We start from the raw sequence: 22,730 nt of genomic DNA on the forward strand, positions 1-22,730 counted from the left end.
TTCAAAACAATGCTTGGACTCACCAACATCCCTTCAGATTAAGGGGTGAATTGGGTGAACATTTGTAACATAGAGTAAATAATAAATAATGGAAAAGGAAGAGTCATCAGGAGATGAAACTCAAGAGTCACTCCCTCATGTATATAACTATGAGAAATATAAATGAGTAAACAAATTTATTTGAGGAGTTACCTCCTGGCCTGACAACTTCCATGAAAAGCTCAAATTGTTGAATTCAGGAAAATTCCAGTGGGTAGAGACTGGAAGGGTGAGGGGGTTGTACCCTCAGATAATTTTTCAGTAATAAAAGATATTTTGGGGTCCAAAAGCTTCTAGTGGGGAGGAGTGATCTAGTGCCAAACAAATATGCTAAAAAATGGAAGTTTTTAGATCAATGCGAAACCTGAATGAACACGTATATCCCGTCATCCTGAATCTGGCGCAACTCATTTCATAGAAAACGGATGCTTTATGCTCCCAGAATCGAATTCTGATTGATTTTGGAAACAACTAAATATTTAAAAAGGTAGTGTGCAAGTTTCCTAGTCAGCAGTCCGTACAGCTGAATGGGCCTGCTAACTTGGCAGGGTGACCAGGCTCCATGAGCCAATGGAAACACGACACTTGGAAGTTTCTTAATGGTGTTGTGTTGGCGAATTTCTATTGGATGGTGGTGTTGGTGATGTGGCCAAGTTAGAGGCTACTAGATGGCGCCTTAGTGGCCACTTAAAAATTTTAGGGCAAGTATGAATAACACTCCATGGGGTTCGATCCATGCACCTCATACCAACAAATATTTGCCAATACCGTTATACCATGGGTGAGCCTTGTTAAAAGGACCCACCCAATATTCATTTAAGCAAATGTTTGGGGTGGAGGTTTGGTAAAGAGGCTGAGGGCCAACCCTAACCCCGGTCACCACACTAACAAGGACCAGGGGTAGGACCGGGGGCTAGGGCTTAGCCCTGCCCCCCAACCTTAATTACATGCTATACGACCACATGCCTAGAACTGGGGAAGTGCCGAAAGGGGCTAGGCCTTAGGCACTAGCCCCCAGTCCCATGGGGGTCCATGTGACCAAGAGTGTGCACACAAGAGTCAATGGGAAATTTAATGAACCCACAAATTGTGCCGATTTGTTTCTTCGTTAGCAAAAAATGGGGTGAAGATGTAGGATAGTTGGCTAGACTTGGCGAATTTGTGGGTCAACTAACAACAAAACTTGGGAAGCACATAAATTTCTCAGTTTTTGGTATTTTTGGGAGCAAAAAGAGGGTAGACATGGGTTTTTGATAGCTCTGGAGTTGTTGGAGCAGGTATTGAAGCAATTTGAGCACTATAACTCATTATAATCACCATTGTTTTGAGCATAATGAAAGAGGACCAAGCATTGGAATCTGGACCGAGAGACATAGCCCAGGAGGGGTGAACTCCTTCATCACTTGCTATTTTGTGGTTACTGTTATGGTTTTATTGTCTGCAATTTTCTGTAAATTATGAGTTAAATTCATTTTTTAATATGTGTATTAATTCAACTTAAAGATCCATAAAAACTCATTTTATTCAATTGCAATTCATAAAAACCTCAAGCACATACATATATAGATCCCTCAGCAAAATGGAGTTGCAGAAAGAATGAACAGGATGTTGATGGAAAAGAAAAGAATCATGCTTAGTGGTGTAAGGTTAGGACATGAATTGTGGGCAGAGGCGGTAGAGATTGCATGTTACTTGGTTAATAGATCACCTTCATCAACGTTGGAGGAAAAGACTCCACATGAGGTATGGACTGGTAAGAAATCTTCTCTTTTACATATGAGGGTATTTGGCTGTGATGCATACGTACATGTTCCAAAGGAGAAAAGAACCAAGTTGGATAGTAAATATGAAAGGTGCATCTTTATTGGGTATAAGGATGGTTTAAAAGGTTATAAACTTTGGAAACTAGAAATAAGGAAGGTTGTGTACAACCAAGATGTTGTGTTTAGAGAGATGAAAGATGTTATTAAACATGAAGTCCTACCAAACAAACCTGAGAAGATAGAGTTTGAGCTAAAGGAGGAAGAATCAGTCTCTACAACATAACAAGAATCAAAATATGAAGAGCCAAAAACTCTAGTTGTGAGAATATCAGTTCGAGAAAGAAGGCAGCTAGAAAGATATAGTCCATCTACTTTTTGTTCAAAGTTTGCTTTATATATTGTAACTGATGATGATCCCAAAGCTATCACGGAGGCAGTAGATTCATAGGATGGAAACTATGGAAAGAGGCCATGGTTGATGAAATGGCATATTTGGACAAAATGAGGCTTGGAATCTAGTGGAGTTGCCATCTGAAAGGAAACCCATTGGAAGAAAATGGGTGTTTAAGAAGAAGATGAATGCATAAGGCAAGGCGGAGAAATACAAATCTTGGTTAGTAGCAAAAGGTTATTCCTAGGTGTCAGGAATTGATTTTGGTGATATTTTTTTCTCCTGTCGCTAATGTAGATTCAATTAGTTTACTTTTATCTGTTTCTGCTGCTTTTGATTTTGAGGTAGAACAGATGGATGTGAAGACAATATTTCTTCACGAGGATATGGAAGAATAGATCTACATGAAGAAACCTGTAGGCTTTGCGGTGAAAGGAAAGAAATAACTAGTATACAGGTTAAAAAAGTCTTTGTATGGGTTAAAAAAATCCCCAAGGATGTGGTATCATAAATTTGATACATATATATGGGGACTTGGCTTCACCAGAAGCAAAGCGTATCACTGTGTGTATTTTAAATTAATTGGTGACTGTGTTATTTATCTGGTCTTGTATATGGACGATATGTTGCTGATTGGAAATGACAAAGAAATTATCCAAGATTTGAAGACCCAATTATCCTCCAAATTCGACATGAAGGATATTGGTCTTGCAAACTATATTTTGGGCATGGAAATTAAATGAGATCGGGCAAAGAAGAAGCTCTAGTTAAACCAGTGAAACTATGTCGAAACAATACTGCAAAGGTTTAATATGCATGATAGTAAACTGGTGGAGGTTCCTATTCCTATAGGTGTAAATTTATCTACTGAAAAGTATCCCAAGGCACAAGAAGAGGAAAAGGACATGTCCCGTTTTCCATACACAAGTGTAGTTGGTAGCTTTATGTATGTAATTGTCTGTACTAGACCAGACATTGCAAATGTAGTGGGAGTATTGGGCAGGTTTATGTCAAACTCGGGGAAGGAGCATTGGGAAACAGTGAAGCAAGTTTTCATGTATTTGCACGACAATAGTGATTATGGTTTGTGATATCAAGGAAGACCAATATTTCACAGTGTTTTGGACATCCACGACTTTTTTGATGTAGACTGGGTTGGAGATTTGGATCAGAGAAGATATACAAGTGGGTATGTGTTTAACCTATTTGGAGGTGTAGTCAGTTGGATGAGAAAGAGACAATATGTAGTGGCACTTTCAACTATAGAGGCATAATACAAGGCAACCGCTCATGCAAGCAAGGAAGTAGTTTGGTTTTAGAGATTGTGTTCAAGTATGGGGTTATTACAATGAACTATAAGGATAGATTGTGAGTGCAATTTTCTTGGAAAAGAACCCTACTTATCATTCAAAGACAAAGCACATTGATGTTCAGTATCACTTTGTGAGGGATATGGCTCAGTGCAAAAAGGTGTTGTTGGTAAAGGTGGACACTTTGAAGAATGCTACAGATGCATTGATGAAGTTTATGACCACTGAGAATTTTTCTTAGTGTAGAGAAATAATAGGCATTGTAGGGTTGGACCAATGACTAAGCTCTCATGTGACCCTCTGTGTGGAAAAGAAAACAACAATTGGGAGAATGTTAGGTGTGTGTTATATTCTTTCCATGACTAGTCATATGCATGAACCTACCTATGGTTTTGTGCATGGGTTTTGCACATGGTTTTGGGCATGATGGTTTTCTACCCATGTTTTTTGTAGATCCGGTCAAGGGAAATACAATTATGTTCTAATCCAAGGTTAATGGATTGGGGTTTATGAATGTTTAAGCATGTATTTATATGTATTTTAATATTGAAAGGAACATAATGAAAAATCAATCTGGTAGTCCTGGTTTTGGGATCCAAGGGAAAATATCTATGTATTTGTTTTGTATTCTCGTCATTGTTTATTTTTTGTTTTTAAGAATTCGTTTTGTAGGTAGTTTCTGTACAGGGTTAAAACCTACATTGTTAACTTATTAGGAAAATTAGTTTTTCTACACTTATCCTTAGACAGAAACTAGATTTTCCACACTTAATATTTTCCATTGACTATGTTTTGTTGACTTCTTGGGACACAATGAGGTTATTAACACTTCACCTCACCCATAAACTAGATTTTCCATACTTAACCTTAACCACTATAACCTACTACAACCTAGCATAAGTGGACTCTCCAAACCATTGATAGGGCATCCACCAAAATAAACGACCTTTGCCACCAACTAAGGTTTTCAAATTCCACAAAACTAGGGTTTTCAAATTCAACATAACTATGGTTTTCAAATTCCACACAACTTGGATTTTCAAATTCCATAAAACTATGGTTTTTTGAATGTAACTTTAATATACATTGATGGACATTTCAAACCTATGGTGCAAGGTAATTATGATGTGTTTATTTTCATTTCCTAATTGTGCACTCAAATTTGAATTCACTATGTTGGATCTTTGGCACCTAATTCTTAGCATTCTACATTCTATTCTCTCCACCTTCTCATATTTATACTTATACTAGATTTTTTCTTAAACAGAGGCATCAACCACTTGTCAAAGTTTGGGTTTAGATATAAGTTATAATTTCCTTACATATATTCTCAAATATTAATATTGTAGCCACTATGTACATTGGTCAATATATATTATGTGTGTTTCTTATGGTATGTGAATTATATGAGTCATGTAATAACATTAAATATGTGTCACTTATATGTGATACCTAATATGTTGTATCATGGCTTGTTTTCATTTCTTGAATCAATCGATGCTTAGCTTTGACATATGGTAGGTAACTTATGTCATGTTGATTATGTTTCTCACTTAGGTGTATCACTTATGTACATAGCTTATGAGGTATCACTTAATTATGTCTCTGATGTGTGTTACTTAAGTGTGTCACTTATGGGAGTCTCTTATGGTGTGTTGGGTATAAATTTGACACTATGTCTAAACAACAATTCCATCCATATAACATTTTTCATTAGTTCATAAAATTCATAAATATAATGAAAAAATATAAATTTCCAAAGAATTTTCACATACAAATATTAAGTTGACCTCTTTGGAAAAAATAACATTTTACAATAGAATAGTACAATTCATATGCAAATGATTTTTCCACCTTTATTCATAATCCTCACACTTATTTTAACTGTTATCCCCAGAACTATCCCTATGCAAAGTATAATCCAAAATTACAAGTATAAAATTGTTGATTGAATGTCATACATACATACAAGGTTTTTTTGTTATCACTTTTCTCTCTTCTTTCTTTTGGAATCAAGAAATAGATGCTAAAATAAAGATAAATAAGAAAAACTATCTGTTGAAAGAAAAACAAACAAGAGAGCTTGAAGAGAAATGTTGCATCTTGGTTTTGATTAGTATTCATTCTTTAGATTTATTATGCGTCCTTTTCACTAATGTTTGGTTGATTTATTGCATCCTTTTCCTTAAATTACATTTATAGCCTCTTTATTTTTGTGTTTGGTCTTCATACATTTGGTAAAAATTTAGAAGATGTTCCTAAATGGTTCTAGGAAGTTCATTCCAACTCACCATAAAATTAAAATGAGGAATCAAATGGGAAAATTGTTGATTCCATTGGACTCTTGGCACTAGTTTATAGCTACAAACACCCCACTCGTAGTATTCCATGTTGTAATGATGTCATTGATGTAAAAATTAAGGGGAGACCCTTAAGCCAAGGTCTCAAGTTAGCCTAGCAAAGTCGAGGGGAGTGAATGTTAAGTCATCCTAAGAAAATATTTTTTCCAACATATGTATAAATAAGATGATTGGGGAGTGCATTAGTGGATTGTAGTCACAAAAAGCAATGTGATCTAAGGTGTGAGGAACAATGTAGCATGGAGTAGTGAGGCTCAAGGTGCATATTATATAGAATATATGACGTGAGGAGAAACATATGTGGCAGAAGATCAAGGAGAAAAATATATGGATGTATAAGGCTCAAGAAGTGGAAATGTGGGAAATTGAGGACCAAGCAAGTTGAAGGAAGGTCTATGGAGAGAATTATAAGTCTAAGGTGTGAAAGAAGGACCAAGGTGTCAAGTGGGAAATTATTTAAAAATAATAAAAAGACATAAAATTTCATTATAATGTGGAAATCCTACAAAATCCTTAATTTTATGCCTATATCTTTCTGTTAATGAGACAACTATTTTTTAATTAATGGTTCGTCTACCAAAACCTTTGGCATATCAATTTTTTTATATAAGGCATGTTATACATTTTTCTCAATATTTTTATATGTTGAATCTCCTAATCACAAGGTTTCTTAGGTATAACACCTAAGGGCTAAAGGCCCTCATCATATCACCATATCAAAATTTATTAAAAACCACACTATTGCATTTTTTCCAATATTCCAATACTTCTAAAGCTCTTGGTCATAGCCCGTAGTCATGGAGGAGCTTGTTTATAGTACCTAGGGATTAATCCCTCAACATATTGGAATATTTGAATATCATATAGTCTCATATATATTATAATATCATGGTAAGATATTGGTTTTAGCTCATGGTTTTCAGTGCTTAGATGTAACACAATTGTGAAAAAAGTAATAGTTTCACATATTTCAATGATATCCGATAAAGACTTGCTCCCAATACTTAGTTGTAGAGGTGTTTTTTTATAGCACTTGGGGACTTAAAGTCATAAGGATATTGAATACTAGGAGATTAATAAGTGTAGTTGAACCTCCAATATCTCAATATCCCAATGCCTGAGCTTGCCAACTGACATAAAGGTTGTCGATAATTGATAGAAAGATTTTCATTATTTGGGTGTCCAAAAGAACTTGATTTTGCAAAGGTTTTTGTGTTAACAATTTTTGGGTATTTTCTCAATATCTTGATATAAAGTGGAATTTTAATGTTTTAGCCTCCATGCTCCTCGTATTGTCAACATACAACAATATTTCCAATAGGGGTTGTCCATCACCGCCTAGTTGGGCTTTTTCCAAGCAAAGCTCTTGTAAGTTCTTCGATATTCTCATATTCTAGTGTATAGGAATTTTCAATTAATAGAAAAACATCTAACAATTGATAGAAAATATTTGTGTCTTCTGGAGCCAAATAAACTTGGGGTTTTCTAGGAATTTCTAGTGTTAATGATTTTGGGCATTTAACGTGATCTTCCAGAATATAGCTTAAATTTGATGTTCTAACTATTATCACATCATATAGAGTTCCAAGGATCTAATAATCACCTGGACACATCCCAATGTAATATAATATAATACTTTTGTGTTTTGAGCACCAAGTCTAAAAATTGGGTCAAAGGAAGTGCCAATTATAAAAGTGTTATGTTGGTAAAGCATGGTTTTGAATGTTTGGATTGAAGGAAGCACCTGGTTCAAAGTAACATAGTAAAAAGTGAATGCACATAAATAGATAAAATAATTTTTTTTAGAAAAGTAGAGTTGACCATTATAGGATAGATTACAAAGAAAAAAATAGAGGTGCCCTGAAGGTTGGTTCCTACAAATGCTTGCAGCATAGTGTATTGATGTCTCTTATAAGTTGGTGCCTATAAATTATTGAAACTAATGGGATTAATGTCTCTAGTAGGATGGAGCCTACATATTTGTGAAGTTGAGGGGATAAGTGTCTCCTATAGGTTGATTCCTACAAATAACAATTATATAAATAAGTTTTGTGATTTTAGTCCTAAAAGGGTTTCTAGCTATAACATGTGATTCATTAGCAACTTATGAGATTATTTTCTTATGATTCTTGAATGTTTTAAATAAGAAAAAAAATTCTTACAATGATCCAATCCCCCCTCTTAGTATAAGTGTTAATCCAAAAATTGGTTTCAGAGCAGGTTCCTTGGGAAGTAATTCAACCATTGGAAGGAAGATTTCAAAGGGACCATGTGGCTAGTCATAACGTTCTCTTACAAGAAAATCTTCATTATTAAATGGAACTAATTACACCTTATTCAGGGTAAGGATGAGGAATTATCTAATGTCTATTAACTTTTACATTTATAAATGTTTAGTGGATGATTATAAAGGCCCAACAAATCCTCCATCTGATCAAGATGGCAAGAAGTATTTTTAGATAACGAAAAATCCACGAATTCCATCTTACATGGCTTATTTGAATAAGAGTTTATAAAGTAATGCATTTTCAGTATGAAAAATTTAATTGGGACAAATTGCAAAACAACTATGAAGGAGATGATGAGGTAAAAAGGGAAAAACTTCAAATTCATAGCAAAAAGTTTGAGATTTTGAAGCTGAATGATGAACAAAATATTGCGACGTCAATCCTTTATGTAGATGATATCATAGTTAATATCACACGACTTGATTAAAATATTGAGGAATCAATGATTGTATAGAAGGTGTTTATATATCTTCCCTTGAGATTTAATTCAAAAAGTTTAGTTATTGAAGAAATGAAAGATCTAGAAAGTCTAAATATGGATGAATTCCATGGGATCGTCAAAAAAAAGCATCAAAGAAGATAAAATTACACATCCATGATTACTCTAATTATCAATTAGATGTAGAAGAAACTCAATTTGTGAAATAGATAGAGGAAAAAATAAAAATCAAAAGGAACTATTGCATAAATATTCATCATCCTAAAGACTCAAGTAAATGAGGAAAAGGGAATGGAAGAATTTTTAATAAGCCAACTGAAAGAAAATGAAGGAAATTGTGAGAAGCTAGAATTAAAGGCCATTTCCTTGAGGAAGGAACTAGAAAAGGAAAAAAATTAGTTGAACGAAAGTTTAAAGTTTGGAAAAAGAACTAAAATATTATATGATAGTCTTAACTACCAAAGGTATCCTTTACTCAAAACAGGTATTGGTTATAAATAAAATCATGAGACTTCTAAGGGAGAATCAAACAAAAAGAAATAACAAAAGTAATGCAAAGATGAACAACCTAAAACACCTACTATTGTTCTCAATATTTCTATCATGAATGAAGTAGAACTAGGAAAGGAGGTGGGGACCAGAGGATACATGAATTTTCCAAAGGGTCTATCAACAATAGAAGCAACAGCATAAATGGAGTTAAGGACCAACATAGACCTAGTTTTTCACACAAATTTTACAAGAATGGGTTTAGAATAACTATTTCCCTCACAAGGCCTTTCATATCTAGGTATCAAAATATCTTCTTGGACTATTGATTTTCCTATAATAATTTTGATCATAAAGAAATGATTGTATTGTTGGAAATAATACTGAGAGGGGGGTGAATCAGTATTATCAGTTCAATAATTTTTCATTTCCCAAACAGATTTATATACGCTACTCTTGTGAAGTGAACTAGCTTGTACACGCTACTATGATTAGATAAACCAGCGTATACCCAGAGAACTTATGATTTAGTCAATTTATCATGTAATGATATTTAATTAGTGCATCATTAACTTATTAAATAGTGCAGTAAAAACAAATAAACCATCACACATAAGCAACACACATGAACACCAATATTTAAGGTGGGAACCCAATGCAGGGAAAAACCACCTGTTGTTGTCGTCTTTGTATTCTTTTCATAATAAGAAAATCTATTTACAATCTTGTACTAGTGCAGTCTCATACCAATATGCAGGCACCCACCTGCAGAAGGCTACAACCTTCTCTCGTTTTCCAGCTTCTACTGGAAGGGAGCTGCAACCCTGTTGGGTCCCTATAATACTAGTGATTACCCCATTACTATTGTAGTTATACCCCTTATTTATATTTTTGTGCCCCTATTACCCCCATATTGTTATTTCTGTGCCCCATAGAATCCCTCTATTGTTATTTTTGTGGCTTTATATTATTATTGTTAGGTCAGCTGGATTATATTGTGACTCCTTAGACTCCTATATATAGAAAGGAGGTTTTGTCATTTGTATCATCCAATAATTGTTCATTTATGTAATGTAAAGGAGGTTTCCCCCTCGAAGAGGCTGAATTCTAAGGCGTGGATCTCTCTTTTCTATCTTTTTGTGAGCTGGTTTCATAACATTTGGTATCAGAGCTTTGGATTCTAGGGTTTCGCTGCTCCAAACAGGTCATCGTGGTATTTTCGCTATAACTTTTTTTATGTGACGTTTCAGAAGTCACAAAAAAAACCCATTTGAGAAGGATTGGTGCTGAACCTTGGGTCCAAATTTCAGAGCTTTTTGCGCGATATTTTTGGAGATATGATCTGAGGAAGTTGGCCTTTTTGCAGACTCCTGAATTACATTCAAAACAGGTGACCTGGGGAAAATCGTCATAACTCTCTCTCTGAGGATCGGATTGAAATTTTGTAAAAAGGTACAGAAAGAGGATGGACTGTAGTTTCTTGTATGTGTGTTTTAGATTCAAAGGTTGAAACAGTGACTCGTGGTACGTCGTACAAGTTCGCTCTACTGAACTAGTCTAAAAGCAAGTCACTGTGGGAGATTTCACATAACTCTTCCTTGGAGAATCCAATTTGGCTCAGACTTGTGGCATTGGAAAGAGGACGAAGAAGGTTAATACAGGTAGCAATTTCAGAATTGTATGATTCGCAATTACAGAGATACATCAGATTCAATATCAGGCTTCTATAAAGTGAAAAAAGGTGTGTAGTTTTTTTTTATTTTTGTGTAAGCTTGGTTTAACGGAATTCAAAGGGCATAGTAAAGCATTATTATCGGTAACTGATGCCCCGAGGAAAGAAAATGCAAACACCTAGTAAGGAACCTGAAAGCTCTAGCATGACTCATGAAGAAGAAGAAGAAATGCTACATGATATATCAAAATTACAAGAACAAGTGCAACAAATGTCACGCTCACAAAAGCTAACAGAAGCTAAGATAAGTGGCGTGGAATCTAAGATAAAGGGCATGGAAGCTAAGATGGATGATTCAAAGATAGATTTGAAGAGATACATGGCAGATTTGAAGATAGATTTGAAGACAGACATGGCAGATTTGAAGACAAATTTGACAAATTTTCTACAAGAAATACTTACTAATGGTGAAAAGGTTGTAAAGGAAACTCATGATGTGAATAAAAGTAATGTTAATCATGATTCCATAGACGCTAATGTTGGATCGAAGACCCACCATATTCCAAAAATCGATATGAGGAAGTTTGATGGCAAGGATCCCGCCACATGGATATTACAGATGGAGCAGTTCTTCGATCTCAATAATGTGCAAAACACACAAAAGGTACGTATGGCAACTGTATATTTGGAACCAAATCAGTTTGTATGGTATCAATGGCTTTGATCTCGTAAAAATTTATCACTTGGGCAATTTTTACGGAAGAATTGATAGCACATTATGAAGATACAAAAAGCAACACTTTTTTTAGCCAATTGATAAGTCTCAAACAAAAGGGTTCAGTAATGGAGCACATTGAGGAGTTCCAAAAATTGAACATAAGGGTAAAAGATATTCCAGAGGAGCATAGGATTGATGTGTTCATAGGGTCTTTAAAGGATAATATCCAACATGATGTTCGCCTTTGGGAACCTGATTCATTAGAGAAGGCATTCAGGTTAGCAAGAAAAATGGAAAGCAAAATTATGGCAACTAGGAAGCATACCATTCACAACTATAAAGACGGAAGTGTTGTTTCCCATAGTCTTCCACAACCTACAAGGTTGACACCACAACAATTGGAAGAAAAAAGAGCAAAAGGGCTTTGTTACAATTGTGATAGCAAATACACAAAAGGTCATAAGTGTGCTGAGAAGAAATTATTCTACATAGATTGTGAAGAGGAAGAAGAAAAGGAGCAAGAAAGGTCAAAAGAAGAGGATATACTCCAGGAACAAAGCCTAGATGAAGAACAAATAAATCCGACCATATCTTGTAATGCATTGGCAGGAATTACCACTCCTCAAACCATCAAGATAGAAGGACAAATCAAGAAGAAAAAGGTAATAGTGTTGATTGATTCAGGAAGCACCCACAATTTTATTCATTGTAGGGTAGCAAAAGAATTGAATTGCTTCCTATATCCAGCACCAGAGTGTCAAGTGATGATTGCAAATGGAGGAACAATAAATTGCTCTGGAAAGTGCCATAATATCAAGCTATCCATGGGAGAATATGTATTGACTAGCCCAATGCTTTCCATTCCAATGGGAGGTGCTGATGTTGTACTAGGAGTCCAATGGCTACAATCCTTGGGTACAATAGCTTTTAATTTTCAAGAACTTTTCATGAAATTTTCTGTGGAAGGAAAGGAAGTTGAATTAAGGGGTATTGCAGGGAAACCAGGAAAGATAATCAGCTCTAATGGCATGACAAAGCTTCTAAAAAAGGAGCAAAGAGGTGTAATTGCACAATTATGTTCACTAGATGTTTCCACATTGGAATCATCTATTTCTCCAGATCTCCAAAATGTCCTGGACAATCATTCCAAGGTATTTGAGACTCCCAAAGGTCTCCCACCTATGCGTGATCATGATCATGCTATTCATCTGATTCCAGGAAGTGTTCCTCCAAACATCAGGCCGTACAGATATCCCTATGTCCAAAAAAGTGAAATTGAACGTATGGTTGCAGAAATGCTAGAGGCTGGTATAATTCAACCGAGTCAAAGTTCTTTCTCAGCTCCAGTAGTATTGGTGCACAAGAAGGATGGATCATGGCGCATGTGTCCAGATTATAGGGAGCTCAACAAGCTCACTATTAAAGATAAGTTCCCCATTCCTGTCATTGATGAATTACTGGATGAATTGCATGGATCAATTTACTTCACCAAGTTGGATCTTCGTTCGGGATATCATCAAATCAGAATGAAGATTGAAGACATTCCGAAAATAGCATTTAGAACTCATGAGGGTCATTATGAATTTTTGGTCATGCCTTTTGGCCTTACCAATGCACCTTCAACATTTCAAGGTTTGATGAATTCAATTTTCAAACCATTCCTTAGAAAATTTGTGTTAGTATTTTTTGATGATATACTAATCTACAGCAAGTCTTGGAAGGATCATGTTGAACATGTTGACAGGGTGCTACAACTATTGGAGGAGAAACAATTATATGCAAAAAGATCCAAATGTTTCTTTGGAGTCCAGGAGGTGGAATATTTGGGTCATATTGTATCTCATGAAGGAGTTAAGGTAGACCCTAGCAAAATTAAAGCCATTAAGGAATGGAAAATCCCCACATCCATAAAGCATCTGCGAGGATTTCTTGGGTTGACAGGGTATTATCGCAAGTTTGTTAAGAATTATGGGAGAATAGCAGCACCTCTAACAACATTATTGAAGAAAGATTCATTTTCATGGACTCCGGAAGCAACAAAGGCCTTTGAACATCTTAAAGAGGCAATGTGCCAAGCACCGGTCTTAGCTACACCAGACTTCACAAAAACCTTTATTGTGGAATGTGATGCTTCAGGAAATGGAATTGGTGCTGTTCTAATGCAAGATGAAAGACCCATTGCTTTTGAAAGTCGTCCAATCAAGGGAAAGTTTTTAAGCAAAGCTATTTATGAGAAGGAAATGTTGGCAATACTCCATGCACTTAAGAAATGGCGACCCTACCTAATGGGAAGACACTTCAAGGTAAAAACGGATCATGATAGCCTTAAATACTTTTTAGAACAAAGATTATCCTCTGAAGAGCAACAAAAGTGGGTCACAAAGATGTTGGGTTATGACTTTGAAATCATCTACAAAAAAGGGAAGCAAAATGTGGTGGCAGATGCACTCTCAAGAAAGGATGAGGATGTGGAAGCATTGTTGTGTGCCATTTCTATTATCCAACCAGATTGGATAAACGAAGCAAGGGAGGAATGGAAGAATGACAAGAAGTGTGGGCACTTATTCGAAAGCTACAACAAGATTCCAGTACTTCTGATACATTTAGCTGGCAAAATGATTTGTTATGGTACAAAGATCGCTTATACCTCTGTAAGAATTCCCAGCTAAAACAAAAGATTCTTATGGAATTGCACACTTCTCCCTTAGGAGGGCACTCAGGATTTTTAAAAACTTACCACAGGGTTAAGAAGGAATTTTTTTGGGATGGCCTTAAATCAGATATTCAAAAGTTTGTGGCGGAATGTTTGGTTTGCCAACAAAATAAAGTTGAAACAATTAAGACACCAGGTCTATTACAACCTTTATCCATTCCAAGCCAACGTTGGGAGGAGGTTTCAATGGATTTTATCACAGGTTTACCCAAGTCTGAGGGAAAGAGTGTCATCATGGTGGTAGTTGACAGACTTACCAAGTATGCACACTTTTGTGCATTATCACATCCATTTAAAGCCAGTACAGTTTCTACTGCATTTATGGAAACAGTTCAAAAGCTACATGGAAACCCAAAGATTATTGTAAGTGACAGAGATCCCATTTTCACGGAAATTTTTGGACAGAATTATTTTCTTGTCTTGGTACTCAGTTAGCTCATAGCTCATCTTATCATCCTCAATCTGATGGACAAACTGAGATAGTAAACAAATGTTTGGAAGGATATCTTCGTTGCTTTGTATCTGATAAACAGACACAATGGGTCAAATGGTTGCCTCTGGTTGAATGGTGGTATAACACTTCCTTCCATACAGCAACAAAAATGACCCCATTTATGGCACTTTATGGGTATCAACCACCATCCATCACATCATATTTAAGAGAAAATTCTAAGGTTCAGGCAGTGGAACATCACATCGAACATCAACAACAAGTCCTCCAACTCTTAAAGGATAACCTCGTGTTGGCACAAAATAGAATGAAACAACAGGCAGATCAACATCGCAGTGAAAGAAGTTTTGATGTAGGTGATTGGGTATTCCTACGGCTACAACCATATAAGCAAATGTCCCTAAAGCAAGCTAAGAAGGATAATAAATTATCACCAAAGTATTATGGTCCGTACAAGGTGTTGCAAAAGATTGGTACTATGGCATACAAATTGGAGCTTCCTGCAGCTTCTCGATTGCACCCAGTTTTCCATGTTTCATGTTTAAAGAAGGTTATAGGCGACAATCTCCGAGTTCAAACAATATTGCCAGAACTTGACGAGGAAGGAAAAATTATATTGGAACTGGAAGCAGTCATAGAAACAAGAACTCGACAGCTACGAAATCGATCAATTTCAGAGTATCTTATCAAGTGGAAGAACTTATCCGCTGAAGATTCCACATGGGAGGATGAGAATTTTATGCAGAAGTATCCAGAACTACTCAAGCGTTGAGCACAACACTTTTTTGAAGGAGAGGGGCATGTTGGGTCCCTATAATACTAGTGATTACCCCATTACTATTGTAGTTATGCCCCTTATTTATATTGTTGTGCCCCTATTACCCCCATATTGTTATTTCTGTGCCCCATAGAATCCCTCTATTGTTATTTTTGTGGCTTTATATTATTATTGTTAGGTCAGCTGGATTATATTGTGACTCCTTAGACTCCTATATATAGAAAGGAGGTTTTGTCATTTGTATCATCCAAGAATTGTTCATTTATGTAATGTAAAGGAGGTTGCCCCCTCGAAGAGGCTGAATTCTAAGGCGTGGATCTCTCTTTTCTATCTTTTTGTGAGCTGGTTTCATAACAAACCCCCTATCTCTTGTACTAGCCAATGTGTTTATTAGTACATAGGCACCGGCCTACAGAAGGCTACGACCTTCTCTCTTCTTCCAGGGATCACATTTCATAAATTTTCAGACTGGACGCTCCTAGTACACAAAAATACATGAAGGCCTCGTTTCATCAAATTTTTATACTGGACCCATTAAAACTTTCAAACTGCATCAACCAATAATCAAGTAATCTGAACGGTCATATCACTATCACCAGAACATTGTGTTGAACCTAGAAAGCTGCATTATCATTCAGAACCAGCTGCAACCTAAAAAATCATGCATCAGAACATATACGCTACTTTAATGAACCCAACCTGCGTGTATACACTACTTCCTTTAATAAAACCTGCGTATACCTTCAAAACTACTAAAACATAAAACTTTTGAATCAAGTCTATACCAACCAGCAATATACTGAACATCTATTGTCAAATTACAGAGCTTTACATAGGCAACAAAGATCACCCTTCTCACTTATACAATCAATCAATCAGGTATCAAACTCCTTATGCATTCAACTTTACATTCAGATCTAAGAGGATTTCATTAACAGACAACAATAAAAGAACAGAACTGATCATATAGATCAGTCAGATCTGAAGAATAGGATTTTCTTTTGTATAGGCTACTTGGAAGAGTGGAACCTGTGTGTACATGCCCTTTTACTGTGACGAACTGGCGTATATATCTGCAAATATTAACTCATAACTTCGCTGCTATTTTGGACTTTAGACAAACCTAGATCATGACATTTAAAGAATAAAACAGGTGTACATAATCAGATCTAGCCCAACCAATATCGGATCATTCAATGATAAGTTATTTCAGGTCTCATGATTGTGATCCAACATTGAATTCAAAGTTCACAAAATATTTTAGATCAAATCACAAACATAGCCCCTACAACATAAAATATACTTTAGATAGAAGTATTCCTTAGAAACCCTTCTACTTGCACACCCTGGCCTTATGATCTTCTCCTCCTTATATAGTTTTAGGCCTTTCTCAATACCTTAGACCAAAACCACTTAGGACCCATGGTATTCTTGGATGGGATCAAATAGTCATTACTCTACTCAATATTATGGTCCAATACCATGGTATTGACCCCTGGTATTGTTTCCTCTTGAATTTCCTTGATTTTCCAACATATACGCGCTTTTCTTCTTCTGAAAGTGTGTGTATACATATACACTCTTTTTGTTCTGTGAACCAATGTGTATACGCTATTTTGACTAAGTGGACATGCGTATACATTTTAAACTGCTTTTCACCATACTTTACCTTCAACTTCTTCATTGTGATTAGTACTAGACTTTAGTTCCATCTTCATGTTCTTATGTACCAATGCCCTGTTACATCTGAATGGACCTGTTACACTGTGGGTTGCCTTTCGTCAAAACTGAACTATTGAGTTTCCATCAAGGACAACACTTGTATCATAATGCCAACATATATGACTAGATATATATACAAAGAATCCTACAAGAATTCAAGGAATGGTTATGTGAACAACAAACCTAGGAGTTTCAATGAGATTAATTTTACAAATTACAATTCATCTTCTCCCCTATTGGATCATGTTGAATGTTATAAGTGCAATAAATCTGGGCACATGATATGTGATTATAGAAGAAACATAATAAGGATTTCTCAACAAAACAAATTAGAAGAATTCACAAAATGTATTAAAAAGGAAGTAAGAAAAACAAAAAGATTGTGGACTTGCTCTATGTGCTCAAAACAAAGGAAGTCACTGGTATATTGATAGTTGGTGTTCGAAACATGTGATATAATATAAGAGAAAAAATATATCTCTAAAGGAAGACATAGAAGGTAGTATAACTTTTGGAATAATGCAATAACAAGGATAATAAAAAAGGGCACAATTAGTCTTGATAATTAAAGGAATAAAACTCAAAACTTCTTTAATTTTTATGGGTTAAAACACAATATTTTGAGTATTATTCAAATGTGTGATCGAGGATATGATCTCACATTTTTTTTCTAAAGGATGTGAGATAAGAAAAGGAGGACTAAGAATATTAGTCGTATGTGTAGCCACAAACTCAAGCATTGTATATATATTCTAGATGAAGTTAAAGAAAAATGTTGTATGGGGAAATCATATGAAATTTGGTTATTGAATAGAAGGATGGGTCATATTAGTTTTGACCATCTAGTAAAACTCAACAAAACACAAGTAATGAGAGATATGCCAAAGATATGAAAACCAAGTGATATTATTTTCAAGCCATGTTATTACGAGAAGTAGACTAGATTCAACTTCAAGGCAAAAGAGTATTACGACTCATAAAAAAACCATTGGAACTTGTTCATAAAAACCCATATGGCCCCATAATAAAACATACACTAAGAGGTGAGAGATACTTTATGATTCTGATTGATGACTATATAAGAATGACATGGGTTTTTTTCCTTCAAGAGAAATATGAAGCATCTAAAAAGTATAAAACATTCAAAGCCATTGTTGAAAATAAAACTTATCTAAATATTATGTGATTGAGATTAAACAAGGGAGTTGTGTTTACTTTTGATAAATTTAATCATTTTTGTGAAAAACATGAGATTGGAAGACATATTTTAGTGGCAAGGACCCCAAAACAAAATCATTTTGTTGAAAGAAATGACATAAATGTGTAAGAGATGGCAAGAATAATTCTTAATGAAGAAAATCTATCAAACACCTTTTGGGGAGAAGCAATTAATTTACCAAACAAAACAATTTACAACCTAATCAAAGCTCAAATCAGAGTGAAAAATAGTAAGACTCCTAAATTATTGAAAGGTATAATAGCTATAGTAAATCACTTCAAATTATTTGGAAAAAAGTGCAACATAAAACTAAATGAATACAATTTAGGGAAGTTTGATTCTAGAGCAGATGAAGGAACCTTTCTTAGTTATTCATCTAGAAGCAAGGGCTACAAATGTTACAACAAAATAATTCACAGGGTAGTAAAAATAGATGAAGCATTATACCAAAAAGAAAATTCGTAAGAAGATGACAATATAGAGGAGATAATCAATAGAGAGAATGAAGAGGAAGAAAACAAAGAAAAAGATGAGGAGATAGAACATAAACATTCAAAGACTACATACATATATGCTCAAAAACATCATCTAGAAAATCATTTTTTTGGTAATAAAAATTTAGGGGTTCAGTCCAGATGGATATTGGCAGGTAGACTAAAGTATACAACTTTTCTTTACTATCCAAAATAGAACCAAATAACTCTTCTTAAGCCAATGAATATGAGCATTGGGTTAATGATATGGAAGAATAACTAAATTAGATTAAGAAGAATAACACATAGGAACTCCTGTATGGACTGGAGATCATAATGTGATTGATAGAAATAGAAACAAGTTGAATACAGATGGAAAAGTAGTGAGAAATAAAACTATATTGGCTTGTAAAGGATATTCACAAGTTGAGGCCATTGAATTTGAAGAAAATTTTTCTCCAATTCCTAGAATAGAAGCAATAAAAATGTTCTTGAGATTTGCATGCTTAGAAGTTTCAAGGTTTATCAAATGGATGTCAAATCAACATTTCTAAATGGAAACTTAGAATAAGAGATATATGTTGAACAACTAGAGATATTTCAGTTTTCATAAAAAGTGTTCTATGTATGCTAGCTGGAGAAAACACTTTATGGACTAAAGCAAGCTCCAAGGGATTGGTACTCAAGACTTAAAAAATATTTACAGCAAGAAGGATTAAAAAGAGGAGTAGGGGATGGAAAATTTTACATCAAAACAAATAATGCAAATTTCTTGATTATTTTGATATATGTAGATAATATCATCTTTATAAGTGATGTTGACACAATGAGCCAAAAGTTTTCAAAAGTGATGTGGAAGGACTTTGAAATGTCCATGTTGGGAGAATTTTTGTTCTTCCTATGTTTCTAGGAATTTCAATCAAGTAAAGGGAAGTTTTTTTTTATTATACATAGCAATATATGCATTTTGTTGGGTTGGGGGTCATTTTTTGGTGTATGGAGAAGTCTAAATTCTCGTTAGTTTCTACCAAATTAGCTAATCCATCCCTAAGTAAAAAATATGTTGCCTTAACAATATTGACTTGTAAATATACAGCTGGAAATATTATAACATGATAATGCCCCGGAAAATCCATTATAACTTGTTTCATGGATGCCAATTTTATGTCTATTGATCAATTAGTCATCATATTACTAAATAGATTATTGTATATAAGCATATTGGAGGGTGTGTTAATGAGGAGCCTTGATTCCTAGTTTGTGTTAAATATTATTGTCATCAACAAAGAATAATGGAGTTGGATGTGAGAATTATAAACATGTAATAGTTTTGATCTGATGGTGCAAAGTCCCTTGATTTGACGACTGAAGATCCCACTAAGTCAACTTGCACATAGTTTAACATAAACTTCACAGATGAAAAGGTGATTCCACTCCCATGTGCATGGGCCAATCAGAGTGATTTCACCATATTTAAAAGGATTTCAAAACTTCTTTAAGTGTGGGGTGAAACCTCTAGAAATTATTGTTGTCTTCCATAAATTACTTTAGATGTGGATAAAAATAAGGGTATATAATGGAGCATCATAATTATGACCTCAAACAAAGGATATATATATATATATATATATATATATATATATATATATATATATCCTTGCCACAAATTTAACTCCTAATTGTGATCTATGGCTATAATTTCAACATGATAACTTACTTGATTTTTAACACAATGAATTGGGGAAAAATGGTAAAACCATCTTTTATGTGCATTCAGATTCATTTTGCTTGCTTTGGAGAGGAGGTCAAACCACTTTAAGTGTGGGGTGAAACCACCCTAGTTTTTCCCATGGTTTGTACTTATTTATTGTTTTAGGGTCCACCACACACTATCTTGAATTAATAATTAGTGACTATCATTAATTTAGCTTATTTAATATTATAAATCATGTTTACTATATTTTTAATCAAGTTTGAAGTCACTGATTTGTTAAAATAGGTATAAAGTAAAAAATCATTAAAATATTTTTTTAACTATTATTTAAAATGTAATTACAAGTCTAATTATGAGTTTATAGTTTTGAATAATTTTTATAATCAAATATATCATAACCTCTTTAAACTGAATCATTGATTTTATTTTTTAAGTTTTAATATTGCTAATATATAAGTCTTTCAAAATATAAGAACATGATCAATAAAATTAGTTATTTAACAAACTATATTTGTGTTTGATTTATATTAGAAGGTAAGGTGTGTATCACATTTTAGAATAATATTGAAGATAAATTAATAATACATGCCATTTAAATAATAGTTTATAATGATATAGGACATCTACATCATTAATGTATACATGAACACTACTAGTAATATATGATTATATTAGTAATTATTCATCTTTAGTTATAGTTAATACAAAAAGATATGTTTATCCTTTATAAATATTTTTTAGGAGATTGTTCCATTTATATGGTGATGATCTTGTAAGGATATGAAAATATTAAATATGATAATGTATTTTCCTTAATAAAATTCCACTCCTTGAAGCTTGAAAATTCCACCCCTAAAAAATGCATGACCATGTATTAGACTAAAGATAGTGGTGAATGTAGTATAACTCCAAGCCCGAATTTAAGGGTATATTATTATAGTGGCATATCCATATGTTGAGATGTTAGTGCACTTTTTACTTATTTTTGGATCATTTTTGTGATTTGTAGGCATATAAGAGTTCCATCATGTTTCCATACTAGGGGTAGAAATTATAAGGGGTATTAAAAATGCCACAGAAAAAATAGATACCTAGGATATCTGGTAAAAATATGGATTTTAAAAATTGTATGTATTGGAATGGGGGGTCAACAAAAGGAATTTTAGGGGTATTTTTCAATATATACTAAAATAAGGGGTATTCTTTAATATCCCATGGACAAACATTATATGATACAAGTTCGTTGAGTGAATCCTCGATGCTTTTAGAACTCCCATGGTTACATGATGAAAAATAATTAAATATGATGAATCCCTAGATGCAAATCAAACTTTGTATAAATCAATGATTGAAAACTTATTATATTTGACAACATCAAGGCTAGATATCATGCAAGTTGTAGGATTGGTTACAAAATTTCAATATGCCCCAAAGGAGACACATGTGCAATTCGTATAGAGAATTTTTAGATATTTGAAGGTGACTATGGACTTTGTCTTATGGTATTCAAGAAAAAACTATTTAAGCTTAACAACGTATACAAATATAGATTGGGTAGCAAGTGTTGATGCAAGATAATGACTGCTGGAGGAGTATTATTTTTGGGAAATTTCTTGATGTAATCGTTGAGCAAGAAATGGACCTCAATTTATTTATTCACACTTGAAGTTGAATATGTTATAGTAGCAACATGTTGCACTCAAGTTTCCTAGATGAATCAAACTTTGAAAGATATCGAGATAGAATATGATAAAATAATATCAATTATCTATGATAATACAAGTGAAATCAATATGTCAAAGAGCCATGTTATGTATCCAAAGTCAATACATATTCCTCTCAAATACTAGTTCCTTATAGAATAGGTAGTTGATCATAATGTTAAGCTGGAATACATTTCTACTAGAGAACACATTGAAAATATATTTACCAAACCCATTTCTAGAGAGACATTTTAATATGTAAGATAGAAGATAGGAGTGATATATCTCTCATCTCATCAGTAAAAAGAAGAATAAGCTCAGGGGGAGTAGTCTATTTCTCTTGATTTATGAAAAGGGGAAGAATTATAGATGAGGAGAAGCATCAATTCAGGGTGAGAAACCCGTTTTCACTAATTTTAAAAGGGGTAGAAGTTGTAGATAAGTAATAAGTTGTAGACAAGGGAATTAATTTGTAGACAAAAGAAGAA

This window comes from Pinus tabuliformis, chromosome 2_2, assembly GCF_031772625.1.
Source record: "Pinus tabuliformis cultivar Carrire ecotype Pingquan chromosome 2_2, CPIR1, whole genome shotgun sequence".
In the NCBI taxonomy this organism is placed as follows: Eukaryota; Viridiplantae; Streptophyta; class Pinopsida; order Pinales; family Pinaceae; genus Pinus; species Pinus tabuliformis.